At 47.0% G+C, this 6,188-nt stretch overlaps 1 protein-coding gene across 1 annotated transcript in view; it reads right to left on the reverse strand.

The window, feature by feature from the left end:
- The window catches only part of Specc1l (sperm antigen with calponin homology and coiled-coil domains 1 like), a 112,567-nt gene extending 106,925 nt beyond the window's left edge, over positions 1-5,642 (reverse strand). The window contains exon 1 of the mRNA XM_028874212.2: positions 5,494-5,642. The gene's annotated coding sequence lies outside the window, so the exon portion shown is untranslated. The remainder of the gene's footprint in view (positions 1-5,493) is intronic.
- Between the last annotated feature and the right edge of the window lie 546 nt (positions 5,643-6,188).

Consider the following 6,188-nt stretch of genomic DNA (forward strand, 5'->3'; position numbering starts at 1 on the left):
CCTTCCTACAAACTTCATGATTTCATTTTTATTTATAGCTGAGTAATATTCCATTGTATGTATGTACTATATCTTCATTATCCAATCATCAGCTGATGGGTATTTAGGCTGTTTCCATTTCCCTGCTGTTGTGGATAGAGCAGCAATCAACACAGACGTGCAAACATCTCTGTAATAGAATATCTTTAGGAAAATGACCAGGAGCAGTCTAGAGGAGTCGCCAAACTGACTACCATAATGGCTATATTAATTCACACTCCCACCATCAGTGAGTAAGAGTTCCTTTTCCCTATATCAGATTTCTCAAGAGCCAGTGACTAGGCTGAGATAGTATCTCTGTAGTTTTAATTTGCACTTCCCTGATATCTAGGGATGTTGAGCACTAAGCTACATCCCCAAGACCAATTTGATCATCATGTTGTTTCAGATCAAACAACTGAGAAGGGGAAAAAAAAACCCAACACCACAACAACAAAAAACTTCTGAGCGGATGGGAGTTTTTTACTTTGCAGCTAGTCTATTCAGTGCTAACAATTCCAACCAACAGGAATTTCCTTTAGTATTATTTTGTTGGCACATACTCACAATTCCAGGGATTTGTTAACCTCTACCAGTGGGCACTTTATGCACATGATGCATATACAGATAAACACACACACATACACACAAATGAAGAGGGAAAAAACTCCTGACGTTTTATAACATGGGAAATACACATATTGATCTTTGTGTATGTGTATAGTGTGTTTGTGTCGTATTCTTGCATGCAGATATCCAGTGCCACATAGCACATGCGGAGGTCAGAAAACCGCCTGGGTGCTGGTCCTCACCTTCCATCTTGAGACAGGGTCTCCTGTCTGCTACTGCATACCACAAGCTAGCTGGCCGGAGAGCACCTGGGGATGCTCCTGTGTCCTCACAACTTGTCACTGCAGTACTGCAGTGACAGATAGCAGTGACAGATACACACTACCTCGTCAGCTTTGGTCGGATTCTGGAGATTCAAACTCTGGTCCTCACGCTTGTGCAGCAAGAGCTTTCCTCTCCCTCTGAGCGCCCCCCCCCCCACCAGCCCAAGAATCATATTTTCAAGATAATCACAGGAAATGCTTCATATCACACTGAATGGCTTTTTACATTCTTTGTGGTCTGTGGTAAATCATCACAAAGTCATACTTGTTCTCAAAAAGTAATTCAGACCTACCCAGGAATATAGCTCAGTTGATGAGTGTTTGCTGAGCATACACAGATCCCTACATTCCATCCCCAGTACTCCATAAACCTGGACATGGTGCTACACCTATAATTCTAGCATTCAGAAGATGGAGGCAGAAGAATCAAAAGTGTGAAGTCATCATTGTCTACACAGTGGGTTTGAAGATAGCCTGAATTACAAAAGAAGGTCCCATCTCAAAAACAAGCAAACAAACAAACAAACAAACAACAGACAAAATGTACTTAAATACCCCCCACCCCCACCCCCTGGCACCCTTGGTTTTTCAAGACAGGGTCTCTCTATGTAGTCTTGCCTGTTCTGAAGCTCCACCTGCTTCAGCCTCCTCAGGGCTGTAGCTGTATTTGAACCTTCTTAAAAGCAACAACAGCCCAGAAATGTTTCCTTAAACTCACCAACAGCAAAACAAGACCTTATGCTCTCATTATTATTTCTAAACTCACAATAAATAAGTGGTCTTACATTTACCATATGCAATTACCACACACCACCATTTGGTATCGCCATCATAAATGATGCTTAACCTTTTTTTACCTATGTTGCTCACACTGGCCTCAGACCACTAGACTCAAGCAAGCCTTCTACCCCAGCCTCCAATATAACTGAACTACAAGCTTGTAAAACCATATCCAACTAGATGCTGAACTTTAAAATTACTTTAGAATTATTTATGTGTATGAGTGTTTTGCAAGAATGTATTTATGTGCACTACATGCATGCTTGGTGCCCACAGAAGTTAAAAGGTGTGGGGTCCCTAGTGTCTGGAGTTACAGATGGTATGTGGGTTCTGGGAATCAAACACAGGTTCTCTGTAAAAGCAACAAATGCTCTTAACCACCGAGACAACTCTCCAGACCCTAAATGCTTAATGTTATTACCAAGAAACTGGATGTTTTTTCGTTTACTTTGTTTTTTTTTTTTTTTTTTAAGAAATGATGGTCCTTTAAATTGGATAAAATTCAGTGTCATTAAAACTCCCAACACTGTCCTTGTTTTTCTTATTAGGCCTACTCAATATTCCTTCACACCAGAGTATCTCAAATTCATTCTCACCTACCTTACTACACAGCCTGGCTCATCACCCAGATTTTTGAGAAGGAAACTACAGTGCTGTTGTGGGATATTTTGATCACACTCTGACACCCCTGAGACTGTCAATAAAGTTTACCTTGAATCAGAGGGCGGAGCCAGCTACTAGCCAACCAAAATTAGCCATAGAGGTTTTGGAGGACCCAGGACATATAGAGAGATACAGGAAGTAGTAGGGAGGGGCTTACAAAGATTCTGGCCTTTTGGATGAGAAAGGAGAGAGGTTGTCACTGGTCGCTTCTCCGCAGCTTCTCTGATCATACAGATTTTTACCCCGGTATCTGACTCCCAAATTTTTTTTTTTTTTGGGTTTTTCGAGACAGGGTTTCTCTGTGTAGCTTTGCGCCTTTCCTGGGACTCACTTGGTAGCCCAGGCTGGCCTCGAACTCATAGAGATCCGCCTGCCTCTGCCTCCCGAGTGCTGGGATTAAAGGCGTGTGCGCCGCCGCCACCACCACCCGGCTCTGACTCCCAAATTTTTATTGATAAAATAATTAAACACTTCACAGTGTCATGTAGACACTTGCTGAAAACTGTAGACAAGGATTCTTTAATATTAAAGTTGCTCCTGAAGCTCCTTTTTTTTTCTTTCTTTTTTTTTTTTTTTTTTGGTTTTTTGAGACAGGGTTTCTCTGTGTAGCTGTGCACCTTTCCTGGAACTCACTCTGTAGCCCAGGCTGTCCTTGAACTCACAGAGATCCTCCTGGCTCTGCCTCCCAAGTGCTGGGATTAAAGGCATGCGCCACCAACACCCGGCAAAATCTTCCTTTCAATTTTTTCTTTTATCATACTGGGGAATCAAACCCAGAACTTGGTGCATGCTAGGCAGGCACTCTACCATTGAGCTACAAGTCCAGCCCTCCTGAAGCTCCTTTGTATGCATGCACACAGAATGGAGAAACTCACTTATGGCCCAAAGCCACACCTCTTGACCCGGTCACCGGTCCTCTATTAAGGTGAGATGCTTGCATAACACTCTGTGCAAGTTAGACACGGGATTTAAATATGCATATGGCTATTTAGCAAGCCTTGTACATTCAGAAAACCCAACCCTGATAGGAATTTTGACCCTTTGCAATACCTGAGTCATCTGATCAAATGAGCTACATCAAGTCAGTTAGAAAGGGAACCTCTACTTCAGAAGTCACATGCTGTCTGTCAAGAAAGCAAAATGTTGGCTCACACCCTGAGCAAATTTCACTTGAACTGTCCAGATACTGATATTTTGAATGATACCAAGAGACACCTTGATACAGTTTTTCTGCGGTATAATAATCACTTTCTTGCTGAAACAGCAAGGAAATCCTTATACATTTGGGATATACATATGCAAACATACAAAATATTCTCAAGCTATCTAAAGTTGCTGAGGGTGAGGATATTGTCTGGTATACACTAGACCCAAAAGGAAATGAGACATTTTTATGGGGGAATCTAGGAAAGGGGGACATCAGCTCTTTCTCAATAGGAAAAAATGTAATGAGACCAATACTCTTTTTCTCCATACCCCCTCCTATATTGGTTTGACTATTTTGCAACATACATGTACTACTTTTCTATTTTTTGATTAGGGGGAAAAAAAAAGCTACAACTGTCCTGGCTGCACGGGGCATTAGAGGCTCTCTGGAGATAACTAAAATCTGCAGACACTCAAGTCTCTTCCAGAATGATGAAGTTAGGCTAGAAGGGCGGTGTAGGCCTGTAATTAATTCCAGCTACTCCAGAGGCTGAGACAGGACTGAAAGTTACCGGCCTGTGTGGCAACAAAGAGAGGGATATTGCTAGTTTGGGATACTTGGTCTGACCTCCATCTCCAAATTAAAGGTTAAGAGGCTAGCAGAGTTGGGGATATAGCTTAGCTATATGTATCTAGCCATACGCCATGCCCTTAATCCCAAAAGACGGGGGAATGAAGTTATTCACATACAACTTAATCCTCGAGTATCCATGAATCGCCAAGAGTTTCTTATATTAAGCCAGTACAATGAAAGGAAAAGAAAAAAATCTGCATGAATTCAACACAGACATACTGTTTTTCAAACTTCTTCCTGATGTATTGGAAGACCAACAAAGGGCAGTGCCTTAGTATTGCCTGTGCAACAACCCAGGTCCCTCCCTCCAAACCTTTACAAAGAACTGCTGTTGCCTGTGGTTCACAGCTGAATTCACCTCAAGGTTTAGCCTGCCGGGTGACAACAAGCCTTGTTGGGCTCCAATAGCTGTCTTTTTTTTTTTTTAATTTTGAAGCAAGGTGTCTCGCTCTGCAGCCCGACTCCGAGCTCAACCTGCCTCGGCCTCCCCAGTACCAGTATTACAAGTGTGGGTCAAAGCTTAGGATTCTTTTTCATGACAAGGTCAATTTTCCATTTTATCCAGCGGTTCCCCATTTGCACCTTAGGACAGATCTTCAGGACAATGAACAAATCAAGGTTGCCTGTATATGAAGGATCGCGGAAATTTTCGTTTGGTTTGTAAATAGCTAAACCCGCCCAGAAACACACACACACACACACACACACACACACACACACACACACACACCCACCAAAAAAAGAACCACAGATGTCTCAAACGTGTAACCACTGCTTGGAAATGCAGCATTTCTTCAACAACACACATCCAACTCGATACAGTTAGCCAAGTCTCAAGAATAAAGAACACTGCCAGCTTCACAACAGCTAGGTCCTAACAACAGGACGCAGCCTTCGGGGGTCCTCCGCCCCCCACCCCTCCACCCCCGCTTCTGCTCCCCACATTCAATCCTCCAGACGGGGAGGCAACCTGTCCCCAGCCCAGGGCAAGGGACCAGGGCGAATGAATGCCCAGTCTCCCCCGGCGGGACCACAGGGAATGAATCCAAGCACGAGGGTCGCACCCAGCCTCTCCGCCAGGATGAGGTCCCCAGCTAGGTGGGTACCACACCAGCCAGGGCTCCCGGGGGGGACAGGGATGGGACGTGGGGGGGGGTCTGCCCGGCAAGCTGTGAGGTCCGCCGGGAAGGAGACGGCGCAGGCGCCGATGGCTGGGGGTGGAGAGGGGGTGGCGAAGGGGGACAGCGCAGGCGCGGGGCCCAGGGTCTGCGGGGCCGCCCGGGCCTGGCCGCGCGGGCGGCGCTGAGGAGACGAAGGTGCCCGCGGCACAAGCGTAGAAGACCCTGCCCCGGCTCTTACCGCGCGGCACCGCCTCGCTCGCTCGCTGGCTCCGGGCTGGGGCCGGGCGGCGAGCTGGCCCGGTGGCGCGGCCCGGATCCGTTGAGTCCGGCCTCAGGGCAGCAGCCAACCCCACGGCGCCGCTCCCTCGGCCCGCCTGTCTCCCCGGCGGCTCCCGCCCTCCGCCCGCCCCTGGCCGGCCAGCGCCGCCCCCCTCCCCTCCTCCGGACGACTCCCTGCGCACGCGCCGTGTCACCTCCCTGCCCCCCCACACACACTGCGCAGGCGCCCGCTGGCTCCGGGCTGCGCAGGCGCGGTGGCGAGGCGGCCGTGCCACTTTGGTAGGCTGCAAGCGTTTTGTGCTGCAGATGTTCCTTAGGAAGGTAAGGGCTGCCGGGTGATCCGTGCAGGAGCCCCTCGTTCCAGGTTTTCTCTCGCAGGCAAACAGGTCCGTTCTGGTTGAAGTGTGTGTTTTCAGTGTGCCGAGTACTTTGCTCTTAACGAACCCGACCGTTGAGAAAAATGCACATAACCGGCACTCCTGGTGCTCTTGAGGGAACACAAAACGAGTGAGCAACACCTGTCCCCACCTACCTCCCTAAAGGGAACGAGCGACTAGCAGTTATAAAGTTAAGGAGTTCTATACGTCCATGGAATTCTCCAGTGGCTTATTTTTTAGTTTGTCTTAGTTAATGTGTCTAAGGCAGTGTGGTTAA

The sequence above is a fragment of the Peromyscus leucopus genome, chromosome 16_21 (assembly GCF_004664715.2).
Source record: "Peromyscus leucopus breed LL Stock chromosome 16_21, UCI_PerLeu_2.1, whole genome shotgun sequence".
Lineage (NCBI taxonomy): Eukaryota > Metazoa > Chordata > Mammalia > Rodentia > Cricetidae > Peromyscus > Peromyscus leucopus.